Below are 14,074 nucleotides of genomic sequence, written 5' to 3' on the forward strand. Positions count from 1 at the left end.
CACACAGGACCTGGGTGCTGCCCGCACCCCCAACGCAGTTTGGCTTTGCCATCACATCCACAACATCCTCCTCACTGAAATGGACCAGGATGCTGTCCCACAGCGATCGCAGTCCTGAGTAAGCACCTCACTGCGAGCTGATGGGCAGCTGCCCCTCCATAAGGTCCAAGGCTCTTCCCGGTCTGTTGAATTCGGGGGCTATGTGTGGAACTCAGAAGGGTAAACTGTCCTTTATCCTGTAAAAGACAAGCTCTGGCTGGATGCGGCGGCTCATGCCTGTAATCCCAGCACTTTGAGAGGCTGAGGCAGGAGGATCACAAGGTCATGAGTCTGAGACCAGCCTGGCCAACATGGTAAAACCCTGTCTCTACTAAAAATACAAAAAATAAGCGGGGTGGGGTGGCAGGCACCTGTAATCCCAGCTACTCGGGAGGCTGAGGCAGGAGAATCGCTTGAACCTGGGAGGTGGAGGTTTCAGTGAGCCAAGATCACACCACTACACTCCAGCCTGGGCAACAGAGACTCCATCTTACAAAAACAAAAAATAAAAATAAATAAAATTAAATTAAAAAGACAGGCTCCCAGAGGTACAGCCTCCCACACTGGCAAGGAAGCCCAACTGTGGCAGACGGGTTTGGATTCCAGGGCAACCACATTCCCCACTTCCTATATTTGCTGGGTGCTATCTGTAGAGTCTCCCTTACCTATTCCACTCTCCAGCCGGGACCTGAGCAACAGAGGCCACATAAACACATGGAAGCTGTTACCTCATCTTCCCCACCTGCCCCAATGGTAGGACTGACAGTGAGAAGATCCAGCCGCCTCCAAATTTGCTTCCCTGAGCGTCTGCCCCAAACGCATAGGCAGCACCTACCCAAGGGCTTCTGTAGGCGGCTGCCAGCCTCAGCCCAAAGGTATTCACCACGAGAGAGGCACCACCTGGCAGCGCCCTGGGCACTTTGGGAAACGGAGGCCCTTCCTGGGACACAGCCCATCACTCTGTACACTAGATTCCTAGTCTGGCCGGTGCAATGGGAGAAGCTCCCTAAAACCGAATCTGCAACAGAAACCCCTGATCTAAATAGAAATGGGCTCCATGGGCTCCAGCTAAACTCTGCCTTCCTGGAGTGCCACAAGCCCATGAGCAAATTGCCACGTGACCTGCTGGGGAGGCAAACTTGCCAAACCCTAGAAATGCCTCCACCCCCAGTCAGCAAACCACCTTGCCGTGAATGTACCTATGCAACGGTCTTGCATGATCTGCACATGTACCTCAGAATCTAAAGTACAATAAAAAAGAACAGAAAAGAAAAAGAAATGCCTCCACCCGTTGCTCGAGGAGACCAGAAGGAGGAAGACCACAGCACTCTCAAAACAAGAAAAGCAACGCCCTTTCTTTGCAGATGGAGGCACATGGGGACTACGGGAGCCAGGCCATGACACCCGCAGCCCGGAACCTCAGTCGACCAGTCCAGTTTCCATGCGGGCTGAGCTGCATGCGCTGCTCCTAGCAACAGACCATGCTCTTGGCAAATGTGCCCCCAAGGTATTTCACTGGCTCCAGGTCAGAGGCTAATGGGCTGACTACATAGTTGGGGCATTGGCAAAATCAAGGCTGAAAATACAAGACCCAGACATTTGGGATAAAGAGATGGGGGGCTGTAAATTGCCAAATTCACCCTGCTCTGCCTATGGTTGTGCACCGTACCTTCACTAACATTAAGCAAGACGCGGAGGAGGCACAATATCATGCCAAGGAGAAGCTACCGAAGCCAGCGAAGCAGGCAGGGCTGTGAAGGAGGGCGAGTCCTCAGTCCCTGGGGACAAGCCACCTGACCCCTTCTACTAGTGGGCACATGAGGTCAAGGCACTGGGGCACCACGACGTTGTGAAAACGGGCTGTTCAGAGAGGAGCTGACCCAGCAGAGGGACATTTAAACAAAGTCACTAGGGACCACACCAGCGCCAGCAATGCAGACATTGGGGCCACCACATGGGAGGAAAAATTGAGAGAGAAGGGTTACATCAAAACTGGCAAACTGACTCCTTGGACATCTCCCTGCAGCAGCTGGAACCGTTAAATACACCCGAACAGTGGCGGATACCTACACGGGCATCTATCGGCTTACCCATGCGAGGCAGCCACCTCTATTCATGTTATTGCGAGAGAATCTGTAGGAAAATGGCGTCCCCAAGTGGTCAAAAGGAAGTACTGCCCATAGGCCTGATCATTAGTCCACATGCCTATGCCGTGACTACACCATATTGAAATTCACGGTAAATGAAGAGACCGCCAACAGGACACGGCCACCCCTGCTGGTGTACATGCCCACACCAGGGACAGTTACCGGCCTTCACAAGACAGCGGAGTCCGGCGTTGTTACCACAGCAAAGGAACTTCCAGCTGGTACTTTCATCTTTACCTCCTCCCTCCTGGAGAGTGCAGGGCCGAGCCACTTCCCTTCCATCTCGATGAGGATCTCACGACGACCACCCACTAGGACCATCCTCAGCCTGTGTCTCCTCACCCCGTGGAGCAGGCATCTGCAGAGACAGATGCCCTCATCCCGCCACCCACGTCCTCCACTGAAGGTACCATAGGACACACCTGGACCTGTTCCCCACACCCAAACGGTTTATCCCTCCAAACCACTAATGCCACTTGAATGATACCCAAGGGACAATCCAATCCCTACTCCTGGCCACAGATGACCTCTGACTTTAACCCCTATTGTGTTGCTGTGCCCTTTTGTTATCTGAGAAACTGGTACCTTCACCAGTGTCAAGTACACAACCACTGATGGATCACCCTACCCTGGTCATCTATAGGCTACCGCTGACCAAGGTATGTCTGGAAATACTATTTCACATGCACCCCACAGGGTAGCACGTGACACGGGGCCTCTGAGGATGATGGGAACCACACTGTTGACTATTTGAGCTGGTCGTTCCTACTAACACAACCAGACATCAACCCTGAGGCTAGCATGCCTCGCCCTCTCTCTGATACCACAACCAGCACCTATTCCAACTAAGCCAGACTCAGACACCACTCGTGAATCTTGGGTGCCTGGTAAGTCCTATCGTGCAACCTTTGCTTCACATCCAATAAAACCATTATTAACAACTGCCATCAAACAGAGCAATGGGCCACACCTATGGAGTCTCAATGAAGGCATGCCCAGAGATACTATGCACCTGGCACTGCAACCAGGTGCTCCTGACTGGTGCAATCAAAGGAAAAATGCTGAATCCAGCCAATACCAGCTAACCCTAAGGATTACAGAGATCAAATTCTAGCTCTTACAAATCTCTGGGGTGATGATAAGTGTAAACCTTGCCTCCAGTGCACACCCTTACAACTCCTGGCCTCTTTTTCTACTTCTCATAGTGATCTCTGTCCCCCTCCAATACCAGCCCCACTTGCTGAGAAAGAAATTGCACTAACCAAGTGGCCAAGGGCATCTTTCCATGAAGCCTCTCCCTGGCCTCTTCAATATATACAAACAAAGCTACGCACGTTACACCAAGTTATCTGCACCAAGGAATGTCTACAATGTCAGGGATTACAACCAGTTTAGGAATTCTTTCCTAACTCAACCTCACAATACCAACGGCCAGTTTTGCATCACACTCAATGGAAATGGGTACTATGCTCTGCAACAATTGCAACACTGGCTGCCCACAGTGAGTCATCAGAGTTCTGGGGGTTACAGCAAAGACAGTTCTTACGAAAACCCATATTTGGGCTGGGCGAGGTGGCACACACCCGTAATCCCAGCACTGTGAGAGGCCAGACTGAGGATCACTTGAGCCCAGAAGTTCGAGACTAGCCTGGGCAACAAGGTGAGACCCCCATTTCTACAATTTTTTTTTTTTTTTGAGACAGAGTTTTGCTCTGTCACCCAGGCTGGAGTGCAGTGGTGCAATCTCAGTTCACTGCAACCTCTACCTCCCGGGTTCAAGCGATTCCCCTGCCTCAGCCTCCCAAGTAGCTGGGACTACAGGGGAACACCACAACGCCTGACTAATTTTTTGTATTTTAGTAGAGATGGGGTTTCACCATGTTGGCCAGAATGGTCTCGATCTCCTGACCTCATGATCCGCCCTCTTCGGCCTCCCAAAGTGCTGGGATTATAGGCATGAGGCACCGCACCCGGCCACAAATTTTTTTTAACTAGCAAGGTGTGGTGACACCACCTATCCCTAGTTAGGAGGCTGACACAGGAGGATTGCTTGAGCTGAGGAGTTTCAGGCTGCAATGAGCTGTAATCACATCATTGTACTTCAGCCTGGGCAACAGAGTGGGATCCTGTCTCTGAAAAAGAAAAAAAAAAAAAAGCCACATTTGATCCCATGGAGAAATCTAACCACTCCCTACATGGGACTTTCTCCACTCAAATTGGCAACTAAATGTTTACACCACTTGCTCCCAGTGGGGCACCCCAGATGCTATTAAAGCTATACAAATGGCATGGTGCAGTGGCTCATGCCTGTATTCCCAGCACTTTGGGAGGCTGAGGCAGGCAGATCACTTGAGGTCAGGAGTTGGTGACCTGGCCACCATGGGGAAACCCCATCTCTACTAAAGATACAAAAATTAGCTGGGTGTGGTGGTGGGTGCCTGTAATCCCAGCTACTCAGGAGGTTGAGGCAGGAGAATCACTTGAACCCAGGAGGCAGAGGTTGCAGTGAGCTGAGATGGTGCCACTGCACTCCAGCCTGGGTGACAGAGTGAGATTCCATCTAAAAAAAGTTGTACAAATGGCTGCTCTAGAACAGTTTTCCCAAGGATGAAGGGATGGAGCAATTGACCCTCACAATTGGGAATTCCCAGTCGCTTAAACACAGAACAGATATGGCTCAAACATAGAATAAAATTGATGTCTATGTTTGAAATAACTTGGATGCCCCTGTGAAGATACCATATGCGAGTGCCCCATAGTACAGAATCTACTTTGGTATGGGGCTAAATTAACAACTTTTTAAAAAATGCTCGGAACACTTGCAAAGTTTATCCCATACCCATGGAAGTACAAACATGCTATTTAATATTGGCAAGTGGCAAGAAACTCAGATACCAATGCACACCAATGAGAACAAAGAGGAAAATAATAATTGCCCACCAAACTGAGCATGCATAGATACAGCCTTAGCCACAGCCATCCACAAATGGCAAATTTAACTGCATGCTTGCTTCTGCCAACCTGATTTTAATCCACATGGTGTAATTCCTCTCTCCCAGCCAAGCTCCTCAACAAACCTCACTTATCAAGATGAGTCTAATCCCCTGGCTATAGACATCCAACAGCAATGTCCAGAGGTTAATCTCATGCAAATATGTGGACAACGGTGGGCTGAGCCCATAACCAACTGAGCTGACCCAGGTGCTGAATATGCACGTTTGCTTCCGTATAACATTATAAGCTCCTATTAACACCACCTGGATTTGCCCTAAGCCACGCAAACTTCCCTTCATAGGAACAGAGAATACAGGCAGCAGAGGGAACCTGGTGAACCTGTAAGGGAATCAAAGGGCTTATCACAAGCTTCCCCTTATCTGACACAGTTATACTCAATGGTAATAACTCATAAAACATAGCTGTTTTTTAATTAAATCAATAATATTAAGCTAATCTTGTTTGCCAAAGATTTACCTAAATTATGCAACTTGAATTTTTAAAACATTTATGTTAGGTTTTAGGGAATACTTTTTCCCCCACACTGGAAGTCTAGAATTTTTTTCCTGAGAGTTTTAGGGTTTTTAAAGAATTTTATAAATTAATTTGATAATATCATCCAGAAGTAGAAAAATATCACATATGCATCAAATAAATACATAAACATACAGATAGATACAAATAAAGATCTTACAGCTTTCATTCTAAAGTTTTAACCACGATCAGAGCAACAGAGTTGGCTCTTGTCTTTATCCCCACTTTGTATTTTTGTCAGAATTATGTTCCTGGCAGATGGGACAAGCTGAGATTTACCTATTCAATATGAGGGCTAAGCTTCCCCTCAATATCTGGGGAGGAGACTTTTAAGATTTTCTTTGCCCTGATGTGTAATCTGATGGATGTTGTGGACCAAATGTTTGGTGACAGACCAAACAGACACCCAGCAGCCATCTGGGTAACTCCAAAGACCACCTGAGTAGATAAAATATCCAGTCTGTTTCCAGTTAGGTTTGTCAGCCTCTGGTGCTTGCTTTTGGGGTCCCTGAGCCCCTCAAGAGTCCCCTAGTGGTGGCAAATGGACTAAAGCACTAACGACTATAGGGAGTTGAGGGACTGGTTTCAGAAGGGAAAGGTCCGGCAGGGGGAGACAGGTGGAGGATATAGATGTATGAATGGGGACACATCAAAGGATCCAAGGAAACTGAAAGGAAGATCAAAGGTGGCAAGAGAAGGAAGGAGGAGTGGAGCCCAGGAGAAGGGAAAAGTCTTAGATGTGCTAATTTTTGGAGATCCCAAGTTCCCTGAAGCCACTACTGAAGTTCCAAATTGTCTCTGGTAATTCTTTGGCCATTCATGAATATATTAGACTGAACCAGTGTGTAGTAAACAAGAAAGAAGAGGAGGGAAGGCATCTCAGAGAATGAGTTCCCATGGGATTAACAGATAATAAGCCAAGATTTACTCGCCAAGGGAACACTTCATGTAATCTCCGTGGCAGAAAGCCCAGAGAACTCCCACGCACGATTTCTGGGATGGAGTCAAGTGAACCCCCGACACCATGCAATCGCCAGGGATTGAGGAGCTGAGGAAATTCCCACATATAATCCCCATGTTCGAGATGCCAGGATAATTCTTATGCATAATCCCCCAGTTTAGGGAGCCAAGAAAAAAAACAGAAAAGGCCTCACAGAAAGGGATAAAGAAGTCTTTTTGCCAGAAAGAATAAACGTAACTCTTGACTACCACATTACGACAGATAAACCTTCAAAGCACTGGATTAGATTAGGAAGTATGACTCGCCACCACGGATTCCTACTTTTCCAGGCAAAAAAAGACACAAAAATACTATGTCAAAGGGTCCAGGAAGCCAGCATGAATACTTGGGTGAAGACACAGGGTCAGAGGGAACAGCCAGCACTACATCTGAGTCATGCCAGCCTTAGTATTCAAAGAAACACAAATCAGGATTTAGTAAGAAGAGACTTTTATTTAAAAGGATTATTACAAGGGAAGGAAAAGCACTATTGCAGTAGGGAGAGGAGGATGATTGCAATAGGGAGACTGCTATGACTACAAGGTCTGCAAGACTCTCAAAGCCAAACAGAAAAAGGCTTTTCTTTTATAGAGGAAGGAGGAGGCAAGCAGAGATAAGCAATCTTTGCAAAGGAAGCTGGACAAGCAAGGGGCATGCCCCAGTTCTTTGTGTTCAGGTTTAAGGACAAGCAGAGGGTAAGCAATGGGCAACTGTGAACCCTTGGTCAGGGCAGATGACACTCTCCAAGGCTTACAGCCAGCTAGGTACACCGAAGAGACAAACAAATCAAAGTCTTCTCCCTTTCTGATCTTTTCTCCTGGCTTTCCCCCACTAAATGGGCAGACTGGGTGCAAATAAGCTATGGAATCTTAGCTTGTGGCCTGTAAGACCAAGAATCTTATACAACTCTTATAGATTGCTTTATCACTGGCACCAAAATCAGTTATTATGAAATAACAGACAACTAAGATTATAGGCCCAGTGCAGTGGCTCATGCCTATAATCCCAGCATTTGGGAGGCCAAGGCAGGCGGATCATGAGGTGAGGAGTTCGAGACCAGCCTGACCAACATGGTGAAACCCCATCTCTGCTACAAATACAAAAGTTAGCTGGGTGTGGTGGTGCATGCCTGTAATCCCAGCTACTCAGGAGGCTGAGGCAGGAGAATCGCTTGTACCCCGGGAGGTGGAGGTTGCAGTGAGCCAAGATTGTGCCACAGCACTCCAGCCTGGGCAACAGAGTGAGACTCAGTCTCAAAAAAAAGAAGATTATAAAGCCACCTGGACCCAGGGTATGGATTTTTATTTTTATGAATTTAGCTACTTATTTATTTGTTGACACCCCCAGGCTGGAATGCAGTTGCACAATTATAGCTCACTGCACCAGCATCACCCAAGCTGGTCTCAAATTCCTGGCCTCAAGCAATCCTCTCAAAGTGCTGGGATTACAGGTATGAGCCACTGTGCCAGGCCCAGAATGGTTTCATATATATATATATATATATATATATGAGCTAAACATATATATATGAGCCAAACATGCCCTCTGTGTGTTAACCCCCAGGTTATTTCTTCCCTCCAGGTTGAGATCCATTCATTCAAAGGCCCTCCAGTGCCAAACTTAAATATTTGTGCATCCAGTTATTTTTTAAACTAGACCAAAGACGAAGAGGTTTTTTTTTAGCAATTTACAGCCTGCCTGTTTTGCATGCTTCACAAAATTTCACCCCACATCTGTTAACAATAGATAAGCCCCGGGCCATAAATACCCCAAGCCTCTACTGCCCTTATGAGCTGTCTAATCCAATAACTCCATGCTGCTGGCTAAGCAACATCACCTAGACACATAAGTCTCCTCTCTGACCCCCCATCTCCCCTAAGAATTCCTTACCTTCCTTCCCTTCTGAGTAACCTCTGTACAGACTCCTTCTGTGAGGGACTTCTGCCACATCCAAGCCTATCAAGGCACCACCCACTAAAGCTGTGCATGCTACTGCCACCTCGTGGTTATACCATTTTCCTCTATCGGCCCCCAAATCCCTCAAACCACCTACATCTCTGGCAAAATTGGAGTTGACAGTGAATACAGCTGTATTACCTAGTGGTAAAATATTAATAGCTCAGTAGTTCCATACCTATGTAACCCTACCCCGTATGAATGGGAATGAACTGAGGGGGAAGCACTTGCTAGACTGGCATTACTGACAGAAATCCGGGTCAGTAAAGTCACTGAACCTAACATCCCTTCCAAAGGCAAAAATGTTTGGATAGAAATAATTGACAACTGGAGAGAAAAATAAATGGTAGTTGAGGGGAAATGAATGAATAAATGGTTTATGCAATGGGGGAAATCCAGTATTACACTGGTGCCTCGAGAGAGGCTCAGATCAAGAGAATATTGTCTCCTCCTAGCACAATTATACCAGATGCCTAAAAGGTGAAGCCATTTGTCTGCTGAGACTACCTCTCCTTTTGGAAACTAGCAAGGTTGAATGGAAGCCTGCAAACCTCAGTGACATCATCTGGGTTACATCATATGGTGATGAACTGGACCAATTGTTGATGACTGAGTGAAACTCAACATGCCAGTATCTTTCGGCTCTCGTCAAAAGTATATTGTTTGGGGCCGGGCACAGTGGCTCACACCTGTAATCTCAGCAGTTTGGGAAGCCAAGGTGGGCAGATCACCTGAGGTTAGGAGTTCAAGACCAGCCTGGCCAACATGGCAAAACCCCGTCTCTACTAAAAATACAAAAATTAGCTGGGCATCGTGGCAGGTGCCTGTAATCCCAGCTACTCAGGAGGGCTGAGGCAGGAGAATCACTTGAACCTGGGAGGTGGAGGTTGCAGTGAGCCGAGATTACACCACTGCATGCCAGCCTTGGCAACAGAGCAAGACTCTGTCCCCCCACCCCCCAAAAAAAAAAAGATATTTAGGAAGGAATTTCTAGGAGCTACACCCTGCCAGGCTGTCAGACTGCATGGTATAAAAGTCCCAGCAGACTGATTACTGTGTAACTATAGACCTTAATGATAGAATGCTTAGAGAGGTCCCTGGTTAAAAGAGACAAAATATAGCAGCAGCGTATCCGACATGCTCCAGTTAGCCATGCACAAATGTATATCACTCTTGTTTTGTGGATGGAAAGTTATCAGGTTGGCGCAAAATATTGCCGTTTTACATTACATTAAAAGTAATGGCAAATACCGCAATTACTTTTGCACCAACCTAATATTAACCAGAACAGGAAAAAAAAAAATGGGTTTTCCATAGGATTAAAGCAGTAGACATCAGGTGGTAGGCTTGAATTCCCTAGGGAAATGTCCCACCCTGAGATGAGGAAGGCTATGTGAGTCCTTATGTCATACTCAGACTAAATTACATCTAGATGTGATTACCAATCATCTAACCCTGTTATGGGGATCCCAACATTTTGGGATCCGCAGTACTTTGGAAGGCTGAAGCAGGTGGACTGCTTGAGCTCAGCAGTTTGAGACCAGCCTGGGCAACATATTGAAACCTCGTCTCTACAAAAAAATACAAAAATTAGCTGGGCATGGTACCACATGCCAGTAGTCCCAGCTACTTGGCAGGCTGAAGTGGGAGGATCGCTTGACCCCAGGACGCAGAGGTTGCAGTGAGCCAAGATCTTGCCACTGCACTCCAGTCTGGGTAATAGAGCAAGACTGTGTCTCTAAATAAATAAATAATCAAATTAGTATGAAATGTAACGGTTTTGTAAGATGGATTTGTTGTCTATTTAAATCTACCCCTACCCTACACTGGCTCTTCCAAATGTTAGGAATATGCAAACAGATACTATTGCTATGTCTAGTATATGCTGTATTAAATACTAAACTAAATGTAGATGCTCAGACAAATTTTATCATTTTGCTGTAAAAGAGCCTAGGCCAAGGGCCAGAAGAGTGGACTTTGCAGTAAAGTGTTAACTCAGCAGGCCTAGGCTGCCCAAACCCTGCACATTTCAAATGTCTTTAGAATTGACCCTGGACCAATTCCTAAGAAATAATCTCTGAGCACTTGGAATATCTTGCCTGATAAGAGTCTCTTTGTATACCTGAAATCTTGGAGCAAGACAAATAGTTTATGCTAACAATGTGATCTATATAAATGCGTATTTTTGTATGCTTGGGACTTTGGGTCACATTATATCACTTCGACTTCTGGCAGGCTGGGGTCTAAGTGGCTAAGGTCAAGTCATATGGACATTCCATGCCTACAGAACTGACCCCCAATAAAAAACCCTAGCCAGCAAGACTCAGGTGAGTTTCCCTGGTTGGCTATACTTTATACATGTTGTCACATATCATTGCTGGGAAAATTAAGTGCTATTCACATGACTCTACTCAAAGAGGATAACTGGAAGCTTCTACCTGGTTTCTCCTGAACTCTGCTCTAATGCACCTTTTTTCTTTGCTGGTTTAATCTGTATCTTTAGCTATAATAAACCATAGCCATGAATACAACAATTTTTCTGAGTTCTGTGAGTTCTTCTAGTAAATTATCAAGTCTGAGAGTCATCTAGAGGTCCCCCAACACAGGATTCCCTATTTGGTTTTCCACATGACAAAACAGAAAAAGGAAAATAATTGAAAAACAGGCATCAGAGAAATTTAGAGAGAATAAAGAGATTAATAAATTCCAGACCAGGCTAGCCATCAGGTTCAAGACCAGCCTGCCCAACATGGTGAAACCTCGTCTCTACTGAAAATACAGAAATTAGCCAGGCGTGGTGGTAGGCACCTATAATCCCAGCTACTCAGGAGGCTGAGACTGGACAACTGCTTGAACCCAGGAGGCAGAGGTTGCAGTGAGCTGAGATTACGTCACTGCACTCCAGCCTGGGTGACAGAGGGAGACTGTCTAAAAAAAAAAAAAAAAAAAAAAAGAGAGAGAGAGTGAGATTAATGGCTCATATAAATTTACTTTTATATAAACTGCACATTTGTCTGTGAAAGGGGCAAACATCATCAGCTACATGATTTCATTCTCCATAAAGAGAAAATAAATCAACTTCTTAGGAAGTAAAAATTTCCAGGTTGGGTGTGGTGGCTCACGCCTTTAATCCCAGCACTTTGGGAGAACAAGGCAGGTGGATTACCTGAGGTCAGCAGTTCGAGATCAACCTGGCTAACATGGTGAAAACTGTCTCTACTAAAAATACAAAAAATTAGTCAGACATAGTGGCATGCACCTGTAATCCCAGCTACTCGGGAGGCTGAGGCAGGAGAATCGCTTGAACCTGGGAGGTGGAGGTTGTAGTGAGCCAAGGTCACATCACTAAACTCCAACCTGGGCGGCAGAGAGAGACTCTGTCTCAAAAAAAAAAAAAAAAAAAAAAAAATCCAGGCACTTCAGCCTAAGAAATGTGATTGTTGGTTCTTTCTAAAAGTCAGTAGTGATTTTCAACTCAGGATTCTCCCAATGAAACTGTTTTTAAATTTTTCTGGTAGATGCTTGCAGAGCAGAGAGTGGGATTTCCTGGTTTTCCATGGCTTCTTTGCTATTGTCTCTGTTTGTGAGTTCGTGCCCAAATCAAGGCAAATTCCTTCTCCTACACTCTTCCACTAAAAGTCTTTATTATTTTTTTCTCCCTACAAATATGATCTACATGTGGAGAAAAATATGTAAACAACATAAATAGGTAAACATTAGGAAAGGAAAAGCCTCTATAAATGGACAAGGAAAATCCTCCATAATCTAACTTCTGATTCCCAAACCAACCTAGACATGATGATCTGACTTGAAACAGATCCTAACAGACTTTGTTTACTGCCCACCCCATATCCACAGGTGATTCCTTGTTCCATATCTTGGTTTACTTTCATCCATACCATCACCAGAGGATGAATACTTATACACACAGAAACACACACACAGCAAAACCATGTATCTCTCTCTATATATATATCACCTTTTATTACCCATGTCTCCACAAAACAGGAACTATTTTCATTGGTAATTAGGTTTCAAAATATGAATTTGGGGAGTATACAAATGTTCAGACCATAGCATCCACTATTGATACCCCTTCACTTTGAGAGTATCTGCCAAACCAAGATTACTGAAGCTGCAATTCTCAAGAGCATGACCTGCTCAAGGTGGGTAAAGACTGCTGACACAAATTTGGGAACAAAAATGGCTTTAGTTTCAGTGAAAGAATAAGCCTGAAATAAAAACACCTCTGCCCAAGGGACTGTGCTATGGTTTGAATGTGTCCCTCCAAAATTCAGATGCTGCCACTGCACTAGTATTAAGATGTGGGGCCTTTAAGAGGTGATTGGGCCACAAGGACTGATCCCTCCCTAATGGATTAATGCCCTTTTAAAAGAAGATTAAGAAGATTCATGAAGTGTTCAGTTAGCTCACTAGCTTATTAGCTTGCCCTTCTGCCTTTTGCCATGTGAGAACATGGCAAGAAGGCCCTCACCAACCCAAATGCTAGTGCCTTGATCTTGGACTTCCCAGCCTCCAGAATACTAAGAAATAAACTTCTATGCTTCATAAACTACCAGTCCCAGGCATTCTGCTGTAGAGGTACAAAGTGAACAGAGATAAATGATAAGAGAATCATTCATCTAAAATCTTGGCACTGAGTAGAAAGGTAAAGATGTCCTCTGAACATTTATAGCCACTGGCCTACCATCATGCTTTTTTGCGGCTTAAAATCTCACCTTTCAGGTATTATGGATTTTCAAGATTAAGGATATCCGGATTATGCTTAGCTTCCAGAAAACCCTTTGGGAGACTCCCTGTCTTTGTTATACCCTGGAACAAAGTAACACATTCAAAACAGTACAAATGACATCAGGACCACATGATGAAGGGTAAAAAGACAAAAAAGCAATGAAAACAGGATGTACAACAGGAAATATGCTGGGAGTCCTAAGACCAAATAGATCTGTCATACCTATAAACAAAATTGGGCTAAACAATAGGATTTGCCTATTAAAAAGCAGAATACTCTCAGATTGGACCACAATGTCTAAAGAAGTTCTCAGATTAAGATACATAATCCAAATATACCCATAATAAACCAGAAAAATAGATTAATTTAATTAGATATTAAACTAAAGAAGTTAGAAAAAGAAAAAATTTAAAAGCAGATGGAAGGATTTTAGTGAAATAAAAGCACAAACGAATAATTAGAAAATAGAAAATGGCGAAAATCTAAGAACGGCAATACAGGTGAGGAAGAGTAAAAGAAATAAAATATTAGCATTTGTTTACCTAATTGAGGGGAAAAAATCACAAATACACTCTATGAGAACTATGTTGGAGAAATAGCCACAGATATAAAGGAAATTAATCATGAGACTACTTTACGCAAAATGATGCA

This window comes from Saimiri boliviensis, chromosome X, assembly GCF_048565385.1.
Source record: "Saimiri boliviensis isolate mSaiBol1 chromosome X, mSaiBol1.pri, whole genome shotgun sequence".
In the NCBI taxonomy this organism is placed as follows: Eukaryota; Metazoa; Chordata; class Mammalia; order Primates; family Cebidae; genus Saimiri; species Saimiri boliviensis.